The following is a 21853-nucleotide window of genomic DNA, read 5'->3' as shown; positions in this document are numbered from 1 at the left end:
AAAAGAAATGCAGTTTATTGCAGGGCACCAAGCAGAGGCAGCCATACAGTCACATAATCAGGGTACAAGCAACATTAACACCGTTTCCTAGGAGCTGCATTTCAACACTTTCTCTTCCATCCAAGGGAAGGTGAGGGTGGGCTGTCTAGACACAAATTAGCACACACTTGGGCTCTACCTCAGTGGCAAGGCCTCCTTATGGCCGCAGGGAGCAGGGGCTCAGGTAGGCCTCACCCCCACCACTTCCAATGGCGCTGTGTGGGGCTGTGTGCAGCCCAGGGCATGGCAGCCATCGGAGCTCTGGAGCCAGCAGCCATACCAGCAGATCCTCCTGCTGCCCTCTGCGTGGGTGTTTAGCTGGTGGCTTTGGTAGGAAAAGCCAAATCTTTCCCACCTTTTCACACAGAAATCTCTTGCCCAGGGGTCTCATAGATTTTCTGTAATAAGTACTGAAATAACTCTGGCTCTGTCCATTCTGGTAGCCAGTGTGTTTTCAATCCTGCACGGGGGGAGAGAAGGATATATTTTTGACAAGTGTTGTTAATACTGAGTCATTTTCTAGCACAGACAGTCTCTTGGGTTTTAACCTATAGCTTTCTTTTTCACCCCACTTAGTTCTTCCCACATGCACAGTCATTTGGCTCTGCAAAGGCCCTGTCATGCTTATTTATGCAATCTGGACCTCTTTATTCCTCAATGCTCTCCCAGCACAGCTTGGTTCTGCATGGGAGTATCTTCAGGCAGAAAACAAAACATTTCAAAGAAAAGACCCTATTATTTTCCTCCTCCTCCTCCTCCTCTAAGTGCTCTGTGCTCCCTAGGTGGACTTCCTAAAGTCTGCACAGCTCTTGGCAAAATACCAGATTAGTAGGAACATAAAATACATCTTTGTGATGTGGGAACACATTTCAGTGTTATATTTCCTCCTTATGTTTTCATTCTCCTGTTTGCATATGGAGTATTCAAGTTGAGAGGGAGATCTGCAACTTGTGTCATCTGCAGTCACTGCAAGAAATACAGCACTGTCTGGAAGCTGCACACATCCATACCCCGCATCCCACAGCCAGACACAAACTTCTCTCTACAGAAGGTACGTACGGTCTGGTGCCTCACAAGGAGCATTCCCACTGCCCTAACATTTGAGGCAAGCGGGTGATACTCAGTCTCCCATTCAAAGCACACCTCGGGTCTTGAGGCTCTCTTGCTCATTTACGGTTGCACGTGGACACAAAAGCTGCATTAGACACTCTGGTTATACAGTGCCTAAAACAACAAAGTTGCCATTTCTGATGGGATCTAGGTGTTAGCACATTATAAATAATAAATGGCAATTATAACAGACATTTTACAGAAAGATATACTCATATACATATATACTTTCCTTCCTCAACATTATTTATTTGTTGCCATCTGGCAGTGCACTCAGCAAGGAAAAACACAATTAGCTATGCCTCATATTGTGCCAAGAATATCAAATAGTGTAATGAGATTCTCTGCATATATGTGCTGCTTCACCGCTGTTCTTTACTGAGTTGAAGGACCTGACTAATATTTTTTCATCAGTTCTTACAGTTAAGTCTAGTACTTTTACTCTGAGTAGCAGTTGGGTTTTTAAGTGTTGGAAGACTCAAATCATATTACTGACGTTAATTGCCCATCTGTGGTTAGGCGCCTGTGGGTTAAGGCAACGTAATTCCTTCTGTTGCTAAATGAAATACCTGTCACTGCCACAGCTTGCACTGAGGTCTCTGATAGCTTAAATCTTCTATAGAAGATACAGCACAACACCATACCGATAACTGCTACAGACAAGAACACTGAAGAACAACCACTACTCATCTAAAGCATAAATCATAATTCTCACTTTCTTGCTTTATGTGACAAAATGGACACAGTCTCTGGATATGCTCACAGTTCAGAAACGGCTGCAGCTTTGAGCAGGCTCTCCACTGCTGCCTAGGGTTTGAGGACTGCAGTGAAAATGAATGCAGGTCAGTGAGTCAGTTGCATGAATTTCTTCTGTTAACCAGTTAAGGGAATGCCTGTAGACATCCCCTGTTAAAAATGCAGAATAGCTTGCTTTCCACACTAGTGCTGATGTAGATGCAACTGGAAGATGATCTGTTTCCTTACTTCACAACCCTGCAACAACAGGAGGCACTGTACAGCGAGGCTACCTCTTTTGCTTTGACACGACAGAGCATTAGTGCTGTATGGCTCCATTTTGGAGATAAGGTTTTATTTTGCTATAACTCCTCACTCTCGGGAGAAGATGCATAGTCTTGTATGGGTTCTTGTGCACAAACCTCTTAGCTGTTTACACTTTGTATAGGCACTGAACTCACACCTGCAAACATGGTAAGTGCCTCCTTGGAGATGCTGGTAGCTCCATTGTTTCTCTGTCTGCAGTGGGAGGGAAATGGTGCAGCCAAATGTTTATGGTGCCATAAAAACCAACAACAGTAATGAGGTGGTGACATGAGCAATGCAATATCTGCACTGCTCCTAGGCTGTGCCTCTGTTCAGCGGATCCATCATCACTGCCTCTTGGCACTCCCCCAATTCTATGGAAGGAAATCCTTGACAATAATTTTATAAATAAGGAACAAAGTACCAGCTTAGAGATGAAGGTGCTAATTGTGGCACATCAGCAGCCAGAAGAAACAATTCCTCTAGGATCATACACATTAATCTCCCATGGCTGCTGGTCAGAGTGAGAGGCATTCCCTCAGTGGTGATGACAGCTGCTAATAAGACACCAAAAAGCTCTGCAAGCATGACCATTAATGCTGACAGCCAAGAAGCTGGGGATTCGCATCTCCAGCAGATCTCAGTCTCTGACAGTCACATATTGGATAAGTTTGAAGGGGATATAACAGAGTCCCTTGTAGGAAGGAAAAAAGATGTAATAGCCTTCCATGCACTGTCTGCTGCACTGATGATTAAGCAGCACAGCTTTGACTGAATCACACTTTGTGGACCAGAACAACTCCATGATGCTATCTTGAGGACTGGCTATTGTGTAACACAGATATGCCTCAACTGAGCATCTCAGTAGTGAATATTTTCAGAGAAGGAGACTTACCTACCTGTGTTTACATGATGCTCTTGACAGCTGGCATCTCAGTCTCACAGAAGTGCTGATTGGAAACGATTTCTGGGATTTTCTAGTCCAGTCTCCAATTTGGCTGTGGGGCTATCACAGCGAACACAGAAAGCCCCAGAGCACAGCAATGGCGTTGCCTACCTCATCATCTGCTCACTGCAGCACTGTCTTGCCAATGAAGATGTCTTCTGCAAGGCCCAATGTGAGTATCCTTGGCCACAACTCGTCACTGAAGCACATTTAAATGAAGTAATCGAAGAAAGCAGATTTGGTCACCAGCTGTGCTCATGTATTTACTTGTAAGAACCTCATCCCACTCTCAAATACTTATCCTTGTGTTTCTCGAGCTTCCACATTCACAGAAATCCCTAGAAAGGCAAACAGGAGATTAACTCTGCAGGCTGGCAGAAACTTATGCCTTAGTGAATAGCAGTTTCTGATTCCATCCAGATTTTGTGACCCTTTCTAGGGACAAATACCTCTCCTCCTCCCCCACCCGGGGCCTGCTATTGTTTCCTAAACTTATGACAAGGCTTAGGACTGCGTTGGCTGTTTTTCAAGTTCCACCAGCAAAACTGAAACTGTCCAATCTCTTTCTTTGCAAAACTTCCAATTACGCACATTCTGTGATAAGGAGCTGGTGTTAAGAGAGGAAAGAGTACAGACTGCTATGCCATATGCTGAGGCACATTATGGATGCAACAATAGCTCAGCCACGGTGTGCACAAATACAGCCACGTGTCTGGCTGGAATCAATGCACACTCTTTCCCTAAGCTGACAACTTTCATCCATCTCCTTCTACAAGACCCCAACTGACCTTAATACCAAATGAGCCCCCATCCCTTTGGTCCATCCATCTATTATTTCGAGGCACAGATAGGCTGTCTTGGGAATTAGAGGTTCCAAGAAGATAAATGTTTTGCATCAGTCAAATTTCTGCACTTTTCCTTTTTTAACTTGTAACTGGGCAAAAATACGGCCCAGTAGGTTGACAGCTAAAAGAAGTAGGGAAGGAAAAAAAGGGGAGAAGAAGACAGAAAATGTGTGAATAAAAATTATGCAATGGAGAATAGAAAATAAAGTCTGGGAAAGCAGAGAAGGGGATGAGAATAAAGAGGGAAGATAAGGGAACAAAGAGAAACTTTGAGAAAAGTAGCGTATAGCCTCTGCCCAGAGAGTTACCATAGATTTAGATTTTACTATTAAAGAAGGGAATCAATGGCTGGCCCTGAGCCCCATGCTGGCAGCCTCTGCCGTTCTGATCTCAGGACCAGCATCTGTCAGCAATTTTCAAGAGGAACCATTAGAAATCACAACGTTTAACAGTTTGTCTTGGCCCCCTGGAATCTTACCACCCCCATCAGCTACTGAAAAAAAAAAAAAAGAAAAAAAAAGAACTGGGGTTGGAGGGAGGAGAGGGGAGGAGAGTGGAAGAGGAGAAGGGAAAACAAAATGGTACTTGTATGATTTAAGGTGTGCCTCTCTCTTTTCCCCTGATTATATGCCACATCCGCAGAGGTGAAATATAGATGGTGGTTTTGGCCTCGTTCCTGTGAGCTCTGGCAGCAGGGGTGCTGGTTGAGGAGTGCCCCGGGCTGGCTGGAATTTCCCAGTGAGTGGCTCCAGGCAGCTCTGCTGGGGAGCCTTCCCAGGAGCAGGACAGGACAGGCAGGAAGATTTACAGCGCTCTGCAAATCCAACTGCTCCTGACACTCCTGACACAGAGGGACTTCTGGGCATCTCAAACGTAAATCCTACAGAAAGGGAAATGAAGCATTTCCCAGAAGTGGTTCGGTCGCACAATTACCACCAGACGATTTATTCTATCTGTTCTCCTACCCAGATCTCTGAATAGCCACCCACAAAAGGCAATGTGGGGAATGGGGAAAGGCAAGAGCAGTTTCTCAGAGCATCTCGCCAAGCCTGAACATGTGTGCTGCTTGGTGGTCACCTCCAGAGAGGGCACTTGACAGTTACAATAAAAAGCTTCTTAAAGGTTTTTAAGGGCTGGTTCTGCTTGGCACCAATATAATCAGTGTTGCAAAACTGAATGAAGCAAATCATTGAACAAATGAACAAATCATTGCGGTGGGGTTTGAATGCATTTTCTACAGTGCCAGAAGAGTGAATTGAAATCGCTGTGCTGACGGAGCTAAGGGATGGGCTGTCACCCTGCAACAAGGAGCTTAGGAACACCAGAAGCAGGTGTCTGGTCTCTAAGTGCTGCCAAAATCCGCCCCAAATTTAAACCATTTAAATTTGAAAAGGGATTTAAAAGCACACCAAAGGCAGGGGAGTTTCAGGTCCAGATCTGAACTTTGATGCTGCTTCAAGTTCTCTAATGAGTTTACACACTGTTTGCTTACAAGGGAGTGAGACCTGCCTGTCTGTACCAGTCTTCTGCAGTACAAACCTCACACTCTCATACTGTATGTTAGGCTGTAGTGCAGCTAGGAAGCATTTCCCTTCTGCACCTTCTGCTGTGCTGGAGCTAACATTACTGGACAGAGGACGCACCAGTAATCCCAGCCACGTTCATGTATTACAGCTGATGTTATATACAGCTGCCCATATTATCACCTACAATCAGAACTGGAAGCAAGAGGGAAATTTTTACTCCACGTGAGATTACTGGGGATGGAGCACTGAGGTGGTGTTACTCTCCTCAGTGATACAGGACATAGCCACAGCTCAGGGTTACTTGGAGGTTTTATTTGACAAATTCATTGAAGCACTGGGACCCTTGTGCTGTCTCCTATGCTATGATCTGGTTATGACTTTTGGCCTTTAATGATGTGATTAATGTTTCATGGCTTCTGGAAGTATTTTGTGGCTGATACAAACTCAAAGACCAATTGGTCCTTGGCAGTTCTATGCCTTGCCAGACTGTGGAGAGCGCATGCTTGTGAGTTAGGCTGAGCCTGCAACATTACTAGAAGTGATGGAGGATAACATGGATTTTGGCTTGGCACCCCAGCGACCAGAGAGCTGTACCTTGTGTTCATGTTCCTCTAGCAATGAAATACATTTGCTCACAGACCCTTTGAATTTTTGATGATATTATACTACAGAGTGGCTAAATTGGCAGACATTTGTAAAGTTGCTCCTGGGCAGAAGGGCACATTACCAGTGTAACCATTTGATTTACTTTCCCTGCACAGAGAACCCTACTGCTGTTTTCAGATGGCCACAGCATCTCTCTTGGCCTCAAGAGAGACGAGCATCTTCATCAGCTAAATGTTCGGATGGAGCAAGGAATGAAAGAGAGACCCTAGGGAGAGATTTGTCTCAGCCTCTGCTTAGCTTACAGAGAAGTAAAAACCTCCCAGGCAGAGATAGGACAAATGAGCTTTAATACCTTCCAAGCAGAGGGGAGCTCAATGAGTTTTTCAGATAGCCTGGACACTTGAATCATGTGCAAACACAGTGCGGTTTGCAACATTTCATAGCCCAAATTCCAGGAAGACTATATAACAAAATGCAGTTTTATATAATACGACATTTCAAGTCATGAGTTTTAGAAGAATGCCCGTGGCAGTCCAAGTGACACTTGGCTACCTCTAACCTTAGGCTAGGTACCACACAGAGAAGAGAGGAAACTGTAGGTGCCAGGCTGTTTTAGATTACCAAATAGATAACCTCCTATTTTACACATTTACTTCACATTTGTAAGATTCCACCAAGTTTTATAACTTGGTTCTATCTTTGTTTTCATTGCCAATTAGCTGAACAAGTTACCCTTTAACCAACCCTTTAACTTTTTTTTTTTTTCTCACTGAAAGAAGATAATATTTGCTGGCTAGTGTGACATGACTCAAGATTTCAGAAAGAAACAGAGAAATTTTATCATGTTTTCACATTGCCACAGGGACAGACCTCAATTAAGTATCCTATTAAATGTGTCTCCTCTCACATTCTATCAAGTCTCAGTGCTTTTGCTGGAAGTTAAAACTGTGCACACATGCTAACCACAGACTTCAAGTCCAAAGGTGGTGGAACTGTCAATAAACTAAGTAGTACAGATTAGCTGAAAGAAGATGGATCATGGAAAGGAAGAAAGATTGTGGCAGCTTGGCCACAATCAAGGAACACTTCAGATCCAAGTATATTTGGACCTCTACCTGGGGAAGCTATCTGGTACAAAATATTCTTAAAATCAGAGCCAACAGCTTTTAAATTCATTTGATGCTTTTTCCATGTCGTTCAGTTTGCCACAACTGGTTCACTTGATTGATGATGACCTTTTAGCTCTCTTGCAGGTATCTCTGGCAAGCCAGGTTCTTCCCACTGGTACAATTAGGATAATATGTAATACGTAAGAATCAGTCAGCCTATTTGGATACATGAAAAATCCGAGAAGAAGCAAATAATGAAAAAAAGATCTTGAGTTTTCCAGCATCGTCTTTTCCTCTTCAAAATATTTAAAGTATTGGCAAAAGATTTGTATAAACACGAGCTTGTTTTTCTAGACCTAATCCCTGTACCTGCCACAATCTGTCCACCCATCGCCCTTGAACTGGAGCCTCAGCTTCCACGAACCAGCCAGCACTAAGAAAGTCAGTAAAGCCCCACTGCTTTACACCAGGCTACGACTACATCCATCACGTCCTTCCTGTACAAATTCCCATTTGTTCAAATTGTTTAGACCTCATAAAAGCCTGCCTTCTTTCTCAGAAGCATGCAATACCTGAAGAGTTTATAATTTCTTACCATGCATAAACTTCTTTCTCCCTTTAATTGTTTGATGCCTTCCAGCAACTTATCTCTGTAATCAACTCAGAAGAGAACATTTCTGGATAATGCTGTCATATTTCCTAAAGCAAAACAAGTAATTCAGAGCAGCAGATAAATTAATTCCCTTTGGAAGTTTGTCTTGATTTCAACACAGCAGTGCATATCAGTGTGAGCTGGGGGGTTAAGTGGCTACATCCAGCGTTCCTTGCTGGGTCCAATAGGGCAACTTCTTTGGGATTTCTTTTACTTTCTTTCGTCAGAACGCTTGCTGAAAATTTTGTTGTTGAACAGATATTTCTCTGGTTCTGTGAGTTTGAAATAGAAGTCTTGAAGAAGAGAAACAAACTTGAACCCAAAGTCAGCGGATGGAAGATGTATTTCATGTCTGTGCCAAGACACAGAGAAGAGTCCAGGGAAAGCAGGTGTATCTCTTTTCATGAGCGCTGGAGTAAATGATAGCCATGCTCTGGAGCAAAAAGAGTGCTGGAACTGATGCCTGCAGAGTGTCATGAGCTGAGGTTTTGACCTTCCTACATCATTAAGACCAAGCATTTCATTGAGTTTAAGGATATTAAGCTCCAGAACATCACAGAAATTCAGAGATGTTAGTTAAGTCTAACATGCTATTTTTTATCCCATTCAAATGTCTGTAAGTTCCTAGCTGTACAAAGCAATGCTTGCTTATTGCTTCAGATCATATGTACTGTTAAAAGTTTCAAAGGGCATATTCCATTTTTCACCCCAGAGGTAAGGGAATTGCAGTGGGAAGATCCTCTCTTTTCACAAGCCAGGTAGGAGAGGATGACTGGCACCTTGGGCTTGCAGGTTAGGAAGACAGGAACTTTACCCACAAAATCTGTGTAGCAGTGGCAGCTGTTTGGCACATCTCGCTCCTGCTTCCATATGTTTTAACCATCTGGGAGAACACAGACAAAGCAAGTTCAAGCTGTGAGTGCTCTTTTCTGCAACTCACACGTTGGTGAACAGTGCCAATTCCACTGGTGAACGTCAGGGAGAGATTTTAGCATATATCCACAATGAACTAGCTCGGAAAGGATGGGCCCTCGTTACTGAAAGCAGCTGGAATACTAACCTCGATCTGCTCCTCTCTGCTGGCTCCAGCAGCTAGTCACCCAAACTGATCCTTCAAATCCTTCCTGATTCACTTCAGTGCAGAGCCAGCTGTGAGCACTACCTCAGGCAGTCCAGAGTACAGCAGGAGCAACCTCAGGCCATTGCAGAGCTTCAGCTGTACAGGCAGCATCCTGTGTATACATGGAAAATTTGTAGCCAGACTGCAAACAAAATGGTTTTAGGCATTTCAAACACCTTCCCAAGTGGCTCGTAACTACTCTGGCAAGGAGTAAGTAAGTGGGGTAAATATCAAGCATAGTTCTCAAGAGCAGTCAATGAAAACAGCTCTGGACTGAATGGTGAGGATGGTGTTCATTGCTTTCCTTTATCAACTAGAGACAAATATGAATGTTAATTCAAGGTTAATTCAGCCTTGGTAAAAAAATTACCCTGACAAGCAGGCTATGCATCCCCATCCACGTGTTACTGGGATAAATGGAGGCATTTCCTGAAGGTCTCCACCCTGCAGCCAGCTGGTGCTCCTGGATTCCATCCCCACAGGACTTAGATACAACTAAACACCATGGCTGGACTCAAGTCTCACTGACAAACAGCCAATCACAGCATTGCATTGGGAGACATTTGGAAAACATGCCTGTACATCACATGGCTATGCAGTGCCCTATCCTCATTTCTCTCTTACTTGCTTCTGAAAGTCAACTGAATCACCTAGTGACATCTCTAAAACAGCTTTGTAACTTGCCCAGAAAATGATGTATGAGGAAAACGTGCCAGGGCAGTCCGAACCACAGGTTATTCCTTTTCCCTGGAAATTATGGGATTCTGTCTCCCAGATGGAGGAAAAGTATGCACTGTGTGGCAATTACCATCTTCCTCTTCTTAAAAACAAGGAATGGTCCTCTACATGGCAGCAATTTGCAGCACAGATGAAAGAAATCAGAAGTATAGCTGGGGGAGGCAGAAGGCAGTGCAAGAAAGCAGCTTTTCTCTCCCCACGGGATTGATGCACTGCCTGCACACTGCAGTCCTCTTGGTCCTGTTCTGCAACCATACGATGATCCCATCGTGTGGTCTCTCTTCATTAAGGTCTCATAAAAAGTACCAGCTGAGGAAGTCATTTTGCATAAAGACCTTTTAAAACTTACTTAATCACCTTTTGTCTTCTTCCCTTGTGCTTGCCCTGCAAACCCTGTGAAACTGCCTTGTCCCCTCGCTTCTGGGAAAGTAGGCTGCTGCAGAAATGGAAACTGTCATAAATCCAGCTGATGTCGATTAATATAGATCCACTGGCTTTTATGGAGCTGAGTTAACTTACAACAGCTGAGGGTGCAAAGCTATTGACATTCAGCAGATCACATCAATTTTTAATGGAGTATCTTGGGCTTCAAGCTAAGGACAGTACAAAGAAATTCCAAAAGCTCCATTTAGAAGACAGTTGTGGGTGACACCATAATGCAATTATTCCCACCAAAAAGTGATGTGCATGAAAAACAGGGGCCAAGGGCTCCTTGCCTGTGAGGGATTTAATGGAAATATCTCTCTTACTTCATTGTGGCTGGTAGAAACATAATTACTAAATCTAAAGCAACCTGAGGTTTGAAAAATGCTCTAATTTGCACTTCTGTGCATCTTCTATGAGATCACCAGAAGCTGTTGATTCACAGATGGCAATGCAGTCTCATACCTACTCCTGCAGTAGGGTCTCCTTTGGGAAATTCAGAATGGAGATGGGGAGGAAAAAGCAGCCCTGAGCCTGTGGCTTGAAGCAGTGCTGTAACCTGATAGTTTGTTATCAGCTTACGCTGCTATGTATTGGTGGTGAAAAAGCAGGCAAGCAAAAGAAATTCATCCTATTTGTTTAATACTTGTGCTCTATTTCAAACCAACCTGCAGCTCTTTAGCAGCAGGGCACAGACAGGGATTGCTGCTCTATGGCATCTTCCTTTTGGCATGTAAGAAATGAAGACTCTGCTCTGTGAAAAGTCAAGGACATCCAATGGCTCCAGGGACAACACCCACAAAAGCATCCATCAAAAACCCTTCAACACTGGGAAGCATGGCTAACACACTGTGATCAGCAGAGGGAAAACAGGACCAAGTCTTCACTTGCATTGGTAGTAGAATCAGCAGAAATGCAATTCCAACAGAAGTTTGAAATCATATTCACCAGGTGGTTGAAAGGAAAATTCAATATTTAACACAGGAATGTTCTTTCAGTTTCCTAAAATGTCAGCAAATGATTCCAAGCAAAGTATTTTATTTGGGTTTCAGAGAAGCACTTTTTTTTTTTTTTTTTTTTTTTTTTCCCCCAAACCTAATCACTATACTTTTTGCTTTCTGGGAAAAATAGAAATAAAAACCAGCAACACCTTACCATTAAATCAGTGCTGTTAACCCTCAGAACTGATGACTAAAATCCAGTACAACAGTGATTCACAAACTGTGATCAAAAATGAACAATTTTCTCTTTATACTGTGAGAATAAAGAAGAAAGTGACTGGTGGGGATGTGCCAAAGCTCTTCTGGTACTGCTGTTGAGCACTCCATTTCTCTATAATCACCCCCTGCCTTCATCCGTCCACCAAAGCCTTTATTATATTGTGGTGTCCAAACCTAGAAGTGACTACTCAGATTCTTATCATTTAAATGGAGGTCATAATTTCCCTGCTGCGGTCACAAAGCTAAGCAACTCTAAGAAAACATTTACAGCCCTAGCTTCAGATTTGGGTCTGACTTGAATCAACCAAGACTGGAGAGAGACCCTGGCCAAAGTCAACCAAGACAAGAAGGAGGGAAGAAATGCGAGACAGTCTGGAAAAGTTTACTTGGATGGAGCTTAGTATCCAGAAAGTGCTGGGGATGCAGACTGAGATCATTTATACATCAGGGAGATGTCAGTAAAGCTTTGGCTTTATACTTTAAACCCTTTTTGCCCACTTAATGACAACCGTTAGCATTATCAAGTTTAGACGAACCGCCTTGTTCTGAAGCTCTCCTAAAGAATATGTCCCACATCCCTTCCCAAACCAAGTTGTTCTTCTGAGAAAGAGTCCCCACACTTTGTGCCACAATGACACAGAGAAAAAGCAGGAATGCTGGCATGCCACCCTCACCTTGAGATGCTGCCAGTACCTACACACAGCATTTCTTGGAAGCAGAAAATGCCACTGTACAACTGCATATACCCAAGACTATAATTAAAGAAATCCAGCAGCACCCTGCTAGCAGCTAAGAACACAAACAGAAGATTGCAGGCTTTGAATTTGAATCAGATGGAGATTGTTTTGATGTAATAACATGAAAAACAACCAACTTATGAGAAGTAGGAGCTAGAGATAGATCTGATCAAAAGGACAAAATCAGCAGTGCGCTGGGTCAGATGTCCGTGTCCAGGGGAGAGTAAGGATGGGAAACTTCCTTCCCAAGAAAGACATCATAGGAATAGGACAGGACAGCAATCTTACAGAAGCTCTTGTTCAATTTGGATCTGTCTCTTCCAGAATTCCTACGCTCCATCAGCCTCAGCAAAACTGTCTTGCACTTTGGCTCTGAAAGATCTCATGATGTCTCTGGTTCCAGACAGACTGGTTTTGGAGAGCTGCGGAGCTCACAAAGGGGAGGCAGCAGCAAGTCCTTCCTGAGAGAGAAGGGGAAGAGGGCAGTGGAAAAAGTTGCCTATGTATGGTCTAAAATAGTAACAGTCTTACTGTAAAAGAGAATGGAAAGAAAATCTGCAGATCAATGAGAGAATTCACACGTATAAATAGAAAAAGGCAGATGTTAATGAGTCACTGCTCTCTCAGAGAACTGAGCCATTGGCCTCTTCTTTGAGTCACTGGCACGTCCTGCAGCAGCGGCAGTGACCTCCTGACATGAACCTCTTTAACGATTCATTACTCACACAACACATCTTCCAGCCATTTAAAAGCTCCATGAAGGACTGAAAAACATGATATCATCTCCTGTTCATGCTACTGCCTACCTGAAACGCACACTGGCTGCTGGGGGAATTCACTCCCGTGTATGAGCAGGAAGAAAGTGTGTGTAACAGGGCAGGTGCAGAGCTGTAGGCAGACGAGGATTCCCCTGCTTGCAATCTTCAGTGAGGACTGGAGTTCTTTATCCACAGCATCAACCCTACAGCATTCATCAATCACAAGCAAAAACTGGACGGGCTAAAAAACATCAGTGTGTGAAGCTGTAGGCAGCTCCACTGTAAAACATCACCTCCTCATCTAAGTCTGCTCCAGCAGTTCTTGATAAAACAATGAAAAATGTGTGTCTTGGTGGTATGTAGGCAGGCACCCAGAGGTGTTCTGGGGTCCAGATGTGAAGCTAAAGGGATGATTTAACAGGACGGAGAGAAGCACTAAGAGATAACACAAAGCATCGCAGCATGCTTAGGACTGCCAGGCACGGAGGTCTGGCCTTGCGGTTTGGTGCTAAGCCATTAATCCATAGACAGAAGTTAGGGGTCTGTAGAGTGTTCTGGGGGCTTATTCCTTTCAAGATTATGTTGGGCTGAAGGATAAGTTTCGTATGGCACGTGGAGCATAAAACACAATGGATATAGTGCTGAATAAACAGGCATTTAAGGAATGTGGCTAGGAGAAGGAACTTATTGAAATCATATGTTATTTTTACATTGTGTATTTCCCGGCCAGGTTCCATCAGCTCCACTTCCTTACATTTTGGTCTGCTTATCGCAGGCTACCTCAAGGTCCTTCTGTCTGCCAGATTGCTGCGTGAGCTTTCCATTCGATGGCTTGCTATGAAGGACACTCAGTGCTAGGGCATGGATTTAACCTCAAACCAATGTAATTTTTCTTTAAGACCTCTCTTCCTACCCTACAATCATGCTTAGCTTCTTTCCCAGGGGCATGATGCAATGATGTGAGAGAGAGAAACTATTTCTGATTCCCAAGGGCTGATAGTGGCAGTATTACCCCTTTTTAAGGTACAATGAAGAATGTCCTTTCCACTATGCAGTAGGGCCTGCTTATGGAGAAGAAAAGTTGGAAGAAAGAAAAGCTAATTTTTTAAAAGGGAGAGGGAAAAGCTAGCAGATTAAAAGCAATAACTTGATTCCAACACACTTTCTAGCCTTCCAGAAGCAGAGGTGGCTCTCATAAACACATTATCCAAATGACTGCTAATATGCAGAAGTGGTCCTGTGTTTTTTTTTCCGACTTGAAAATTTGTCATAGATTTAGGAATACAGATATCTACCTAGCAGAAAGGGTGAAGGTCAGTTGTGGGACAGGTTGAGTTAAGATGTTGTTTGGACATTTACCACAGAATGCAGTGTTATGATTGCTATTTCAGAAAAGGGAGTATCTAAGGATAGGTAGAAATTTATGGGGAAGATCTGGACCCCCTGTGAAAGACTTGAGAAGAAAACAAGAGACAGAATTTGGGCAAAATAGGTACTTTCCATCTCAGAACTGCACCCAGACTAGTTCTGGCAGTTACACTGTAGGAACAACTTAACCCAGGGAAAAGGGTCTTCTCCCAGCAGACCCCTTCAGGCAGAGAAAGTGAATTGTTTTTAATGTTAGCACTTAATTACTCCCTCCTACAACTGACAAACATCATCCCAGGCTTGTAATTGCTTTAAAACATTAGCCAACTGCCATGGGGAAGAGGTTAGAAGACCGTAAATATTGGCTGACAAAATAATGGAATGGATTCAAGCTCCTACACACAGGAATGCATTGGGTAATATCTCCCCGTGACTTGGTTCTGACTAGAGATGAGCTTTATTCCAATTATTCCAGCTATTCATATCCTTGGGTACTGATGAAAACAGAATAAGTTAGAAATGTTGCAGATAATCAAAAGGCAAATATCTCCCAAGGTCTCTGGGGAATCAGAAACATTTGCTCAAGCAGTTAGCTCAGAATTTATAGACTCTGCCTTTGCCGACTCTACGGCTGTATTGAGCAGGATCCAGAAACTCAGTTAAGAACAAGCCTCACTGCAAAAGAGGTGTATAATATATGTGACCGTCAAATAGTTGCATGTAAATAACTTAGAATCTAAGCAGAAGGAAAAAATGGAGACAAAAACAAAGGGCGCGGGGAAGGAATGAAAATAAGATAAATCCAAGACATGCATTTTCCCGAAAGCTCACAAAGGACAGAAGCTGTAAGTCTTAACCCAAAGTCTACACTAACTCTGTTTTCATGTGGAAATATGGAGATGAAACTCTGATCTCTATAGGAAAGTCTTTTAAGTCATTGATATTATCAGCCTTACTACATCGAAACTGGAAGGTATTCTTCCAAACCACATCATCTTTCAACTAGGATCAACATCCAAAAGTAACAGGTTTCACCAACAGATCTGATCGTTTGTCAAGTTAGAGATTTTGAACATCCAAATAGAAGCATAAGCAAACTAGAAATGTTTTGCATATGAATGTGGTTGGAATACCTGGTTAGCAAAGCTGCTGTGCAAACATCATGGCTGTGATTTGGAAATGTGTACATTCTTGCAAAGTATTCTTTAAAACAAAATTCTGCATTACAGTATTACCTCCAATAAGTATATATTGTTGGTGAAAGGATTGCAGGAGGGAGAAGACATACAATAATTCACCTGTAGGTAACCACACAGACTATGTATTTGATAACAGCTTCTTTGCATTTCAGGAAAATAACATGAAGGTCTACAATTGTCCTTATTTGTGCAGAAATGTCCATGTCAGCCCAAATATCCTATGTCTCAGAAAAGAGCATTACTTTGTATTAGGTTCTGTAGAAGAGGTTGTGTCAGCATGGAACTCAGCCTCCCAGCCTTGCCCATCTATGCCTTCAGCAAGCAGGCAGAGCTCTGGTCTGCAGGACCAGGTTGGCACCTTTGAGGTTACCTGAGTGGAAAGCCAACAAAGCACCTTCCTCAGTTTGCTGTTGTTACCTTTGAACTAGGGGATGTCTGAGGCTACTCAAAGGTGAACCCGCGATGTGGCTGGAAACAACAGCTGTGCACTGTAGTCTGCCCACAATTTAATTGCTATTTTAGCTAAAGCAGATCTGTAGCAAACATGTCTGGTTTTGATTTAAAGTTATCAGTCAGACAATCAACCACAGCAACTTGTAAGCCATTAAACACATTAACTGCTTCATTGTTAGAACAATGCACAGCGTGTTTAGCCTGATCTTGTCTAATTGCAATGCTTGTTGAGTGGCAGTTTTATAGCCAAAGATCAAGGAAGAGGTTCCCAGATGATGTCTTCAGGCTCTGCTATCCCACTCTTCAGCTGTTTCCCTTCCAATCAGTTTCCATAGCCACTGCTCTCTCTTAAACTAACTGGGCATCGCTTTCCTAGGCAGGAGTCAAAACTGAAGCAGAGCCAAACACTGAAAATAGGGGTGAGTTTGTCACAAGATTAGAGGTTCTACCACAAAGAACAGAAGACAAAGTAACCTCGGCACTCTGCAGTACAGGTAAGCAGCGTGGCTGGCAGGACATAGATGGAAGCAGGGATTTCCAGGCAGAGAACCAGAGTCAGTAGTTGCAGTATTTTTACTTCTTTTGCCTGTTTTTATTTTTTATTTTTTAATCTGTTGTTGTTGTTTTGCTTTTGTAAACATTGGGATGAGTCATGGGGCTCCTTTCTGCTTAGAATAAGACAGAAAACTTGAAAAAACTCATTCATAAGCCACTTGGGAATGGACACTTAAACAAGTATTAGGTCAAACTGCTGAGAAGATTTTGTTAGTGAGTGGATGCTCAACACAACCCTTCCAGAATCTACAGGCCTTGCTCAGGAAGCATCAGATTTATTTTGGACTGGTCACATCTTTGCAGAAGAAGGGATATTTGGGGTACATCGATGACAGCCGAAGCAGAAGCCACAGATCTGACTGCTTAAAACAGCTGTAGCTGAGCACAGTCTTTAGGATAGGCTTTTTCGACCATCTTAAATAAAACTAGCTGTCTTAGCTCATCTGCTGACAGTCTGTGTCCTGCATTTAGCTCAAAAGATTAAACCGTGAGAAAATAGACAACATGCAGTTGTGGTTATGCAAACTTTTATAGTGACGTTTCTTATCCATAATCCTTAGCACATAAAGGGAGCTGCTTCTCTTCCCTAGCCAGGCCTCGGCAGTGCATCTAGCTGCCCTGGAGCAAGATGTTCTTAAAGTTGCTACAGAGGGAATGAACAAAATGGCTCCTCTGAGCAGTTTTCTGGGCTTCAATAACTTGGTGTCATTATAAATCTTCTCAGTGCCACTTTGAGGTTTCAGTGACCTCGGTGAAACGTCTCCATCTCTCCTCGTGGCTTTTGGTAGTGGGAAAGCTGCACTCACAGCCAGGGAAGCAGAGAAGTGCCAGAGCTGTGTATGCTGGCCTTTGGTTTTCTGTCTCTTGGGGAAGATGATCAGAAGCCCAGTGAATGGCTCCAGAGCCCTGCGCCTCCAAGCATCAGTGAACCCTATGCAAAAAAGGAAGCTTTCTTGTTGCTTGTAGTGAGGTGGAGTCCCTTGAAGTGTTTTACAGAAGCACGAAGGATACAGCCTGAAGAACAGCTCAGCCAGACTGCAAAGCTGCCACGAGTGTCCCTGGAGCCCAGGAAAAGTGCAGAGCAGGACAGCAGGAGGCATAACAGCCCCCTTTGTGTATCAGTATCAGAAGTGACAACCACCATATCCCTTTTGGGTTTCCATCCTTCAGAAAGATTAGGAAGAAGTAATGTATTTCTAACAAAGATATGCTGGAAGAAAACTCACATTAACAAAGCGGATGTGAAACTCAGAAGACTTTCCTCCCTTCCTCTCTGCCACTCCTAGCAGAAAGGAGCATCTTCCTATGCTATCAGAAACATTTCCTATGCTTAACCACAGTACCTCCTTCTAAGCTGCTCTGTCTTCTGGCTCTGCCATAATCACACACTGTCCTTGTGCTGCTCCAAGTTACTTCGTTTGTGTTTAAAAAAAATAAGCAGCCATGCTCTGCCTGAATTAGACTTCCATAACAATAGAAACTGTAAGACTCCGACTTCATTTCTAGAAATAGTTGTGAGGAAGGGTTTGCTGGAAAAGAAAAGATGATCTCATAGTTCTGGTGATTGGATACACACTTGGATGGGGTATCAGCCTATACCACAAAACAGAGCTAAATCATTTCATCCAGTTTTTTCACAGGTGGCCACTTATGCGTTCCTTGTTTGACCTGAGCCCCAGGAGCCTGATGTGCAGAAGCATGAAGTGTTCACAGCTGTGGCTGAATTCAATAGAAACTGGCAAAAAATAGTGCTCTACACTGAGAAATACTCTGAAAAGTCAAGCATTGAGGATGTCTTGATAAGGATCTGAAAGCTTGAGGTTACTTCTGTGCTGTGCCCCCACTTCCCCATCAGTCCCATCATATCCAAGTGTAATGGAAATGAATAAAAGAGAGCTTTTAAAATGCCAAAATGCTGTAGTCATGGGTGCAAAAAAGAAGTGGAAAAAAGAAATCCAGAAAAAAGGACTCAGAGAATGGACTTGAATATTGTCCAGTAAATAAAGCATGTGGTGGATCTAAACAACAAGGAGAGCAGTTGCTCATCCTCATCAGGGGCAGCTCTGAGTCATATGGGGAGAAAACAAATTGTGTTTTTTTGACACTGTATCACAATGCACATATATAGAGAGACCAAATTCAAATATGCAGGAACTATAGTTCTGATTTTTCCCAGCCTCAGAAAGTTTGGTCTTACAAATTCAAATACTCTTGTATGAAATTAACATGTAGTGGTGGACCAGGACTTTGCCACACTCACAGACATTGAAGTTAATAGCAATTGTTTAGCTAAATCTCCTGGACAACTCCTAAAGCTTCTATCTTTAACATTTTGGGAGAGCAAGGAAATGTATCTCAGCTGTTCACAGATGCATTGCAAAGGAGTTGTTCTGTGTTTTCAATTCAGACACAGTGGAAAGAAAAGAAAAGGGCCCATCAGGAGAGTGAGGGCAGCAAAGTGTTTTTTTAGCCAGGAGGTTGCAGTTTAACTGCTATCAGAAACTTCATGCACGGTTTCATGCATGGCCTTCTGAAAAGCAGAAGAGCAGCTGCACTAAAGGGATCTCAGTGCCAAAGCTCTGTCCTGCACTTGGTTTCTGCAGCAGAGCTCTGTTTGTGCCCGAACTGTCCCCTCTGCATCCTATTTCATGGATCATTGCTACCATGAGACAGGATTCTTCCTCCAGGCACCCAGAGCATAATCATCCTTGGAAAGTCTCTTCATTCAATAAAAGCTAGGGTAAGGAGCACCACCTTGGGTGGTTTTGAAGCAAAGAATATGAGATTATTACTAATCAGTGGTTAGAGAACAACTCCAACTTGTGAAACAGCCCAGTGCTGGGCTGGAGAGCATCAAACCCTCATGTTCAATCATTCTGCAGAGGCTTGAACCTCAATGGTTAGGACATACAAGAGCTTACTCTATCCTGCTATTTAGTAAAGATGTTTTACTGTCTTCACCTGGTAGGTGAATTTGGAACCCAGACCAACACGTGTCACACAGTTTATAAGGAGCTGAAGTAAATCTGAGCACCCTTATTTGTAGCATAACTGAGAGACGAGAGAGCCCACACATGCATGGTCTCCTGGCATGCCTTCATAACACATCTGTATATAGTTTGGTTTAGCAAATTTTTTTCATTAAGCACTTGAGTTAACTGTAGCCTTTCACAGATACATGCATCTCATCTTAAATTAGTCATCAGTAAAAACTAAGTCAAGAGCAGGAAGACAGGCATATTTGTTCTAATTATTTCTGAGAACACTCTGATTTAAAATTGATGTTCATACTTAGCCAGCTCTGGTTAGCTTCTCAAAATCAGAATTCCAAAGCACTTCCTTACGAAAATGAGCCCCTCTGACTTCTGATTACTGCATCCCCAGACAACTTCCATGATGTCAGTGCAAAGAAGTCTTCAGAAGTGCTCTCCTGGGAACCATTCCTTGATTGGTACTTTCCGAAAGAACTGCTCCTCTGAAGACCTAGAGAAAACATGTCTTTGCTCTGTCCCTCACTCAGAATTAAGGAAGCTCTCTAGAACACTGAATGAAGCTCAAGAAGTTGGTTGGTCACATTACTTGTCAATTACTTTTTAATTCATTGCTTTGTATGCAAAAATAAAATCCAGTATAAAACCCGAATGCAAACACACTCATTTTCTATGCTGGCAGAGATATTTTCTCACGCTTCTGACAGCTGAGTGACCTACTTTTATTTGCTCATGTCTCAGTGCCTCTGTGGTAGGAGGCACAACTGGGATGCTATTTAGTAAGGGGTTGTTGTCTGAAGGACAAATGCTGCTAACAATGACAAAAAATGGGCAAGTCTGTCCAGCTGATTCTGTCCTTAGTGAGCTCTTCTATCTCTCTCTCATATGCTCTCCTACTTGTAGGCAACTTTCATTCAGCCTTGTGAAGGATGGAGAGCCTGCATTCTTTGCTGGTAACTTTAATTGCACTGACTTCTGTGGAGTTATGCAGGCAGTGAATTTGGATCTATGAGTGGAAAAGACGCTGCTTCCCCAGCATAAATATTGTTAAAAGGATTAGCAGGAAGGAATCCCCTCAGAAATGCACTGGAAACATGGTGCATCTACGAAGAGGATGTTAAACTTGGCAAAACAACCAACAGTAAGTGCTTACTTGTGCCAGGCTTCGTGCAACCAATTCCATAAGAGAAACAAAAGTCCCTTGGAATTGTTTTTCTCAGTTCTTTGGTTGTTTCCCAAGACAAGCAGTCTGTCTAACAAGAGCATGTGACAAGCTACATCCCACTCCCCTTGTTTCAAGAAACATTCGAAGGCTGGTGAAATTCCCACAGGGTACAGCTGAAGGCTTCTGCAGAATGCAGACTCTGTGCCTGCTGCTGTGTGCGGTTACCATCAGTGTCATTTGGGAGTGCTGCTGCTCTGACGATCAACATTGGCTCTGAGGGTTATTTTTTTTGCTACAATAGAAGACAAAAAGAGCAGGTACAGCTCAGATAAAAGGCTTTCAAAATTTCAGTGCTTCTACAACATTTGTTTTGTGATAAGAATTGCAAACATTCCGGTGAAATGTGAACACTGACAAAATTTGTCTTGTAACATGACCTATAGCCAAAGAAAGAGAATTGTTTCTTTGTGACTGTATTTACCTTTTCTCCTTGAGAACCAGAGACTCCTTCAGGTACAACATTTTAAAGATATTCCTCCTTCTATTTCAGGTGGTTTCAATTGCCAGTTTTGAAACATATAAAAAGACTTTTTAGTAAGCTTTTCTAATTTGTCCTGGATAGTCTCTGTATACTGATTTTAAGATGCTGTGCACATAGCATTACATAGCTTTACATGTTGCTCACAGAGACTGGATTCATCTCCCACGCTGGTCTGTTTCCCAGCTCTTGGCACTCGAGCACAGATTTGCCTCAGCTGTCACATACATTGTCCTAGGTTTCATGATCTTTAAGGTTTCGTTTGTACGCTAGTCCTCCCAGCACGATGGCTTTTATTTTCCTGCCACACGTTTTTCCTTTTCCCAATTTTTTTTTCCATCAAGCTCTGACAAGGGCATACTTCTTTGCAGGAAAACCATGACCAGTGATCCACCTCTATTGAGACAGAGAGTTGGTCATTCTATAAACGCATTTCTTTGTGCTTTATTACCTTTTCTGTATGTCCGAAAACCAAAAATCACAAAACCATGACACCATATCGTGATAACGATCTGAGTAGAAAGAAGCCTCTCTGGTGCACAAGCACGTCTGCTGCAACAAAGAGGTGCTGGTGGAAGTGCTGTGTGTATAGATGCAGTCTCAGCTTCTGTAGAAACACACAGACTTCATTTCTCCTCTGTCTGCAGTACAAGTGAGGCGCATTCCAGATGAAGTCAAATAATCCCAGAAAATCCCCAAAATTTAGACTTTCTGG

At 43.0% G+C, this 21853-nt stretch overlaps 1 protein-coding gene and 1 long non-coding RNA gene across 3 annotated transcripts in view; one reads left to right on the top strand and one right to left on the bottom strand.

The window, feature by feature from the left end:
• The window catches only part of PAPPA (pappalysin 1), a 359398-nt gene extending 356139 nt beyond the window's left edge, over positions 1-3259 (bottom strand). For both annotated transcript variants that reach the window (XM_085239622.1, XM_085239623.1), the window contains exon 1: positions 3090-3259. The gene's annotated coding sequence lies outside the window, so the exon portion shown is untranslated. The remainder of the gene's footprint in view (positions 1-3089) is intronic.
• Positions 1725-21123, top strand: LOC146543115 (uncharacterized). The gene is made up of 3 exons (XR_014887327.1): positions 1725-1991; positions 3116-3308; positions 16267-21123. It is a non-coding gene; the product is annotated as an uncharacterized LOC146543115 (long non-coding RNA).
• Positions 21124-21853: the final 730 nt, after the last annotated feature.

Source organism: Meleagris gallopavo, chromosome 19 (assembly GCF_905368555.1).
Source record: "Meleagris gallopavo chromosome 19, MGAL_WU_HG_1.1, whole genome shotgun sequence".
NCBI classification, from domain to species: Eukaryota; Metazoa; Chordata; class Aves; order Galliformes; family Phasianidae; genus Meleagris; species Meleagris gallopavo.
Note: the sequence above shows the minus strand (reverse complement) of the source record. Positions and strands in the feature narration are given on the sequence as shown.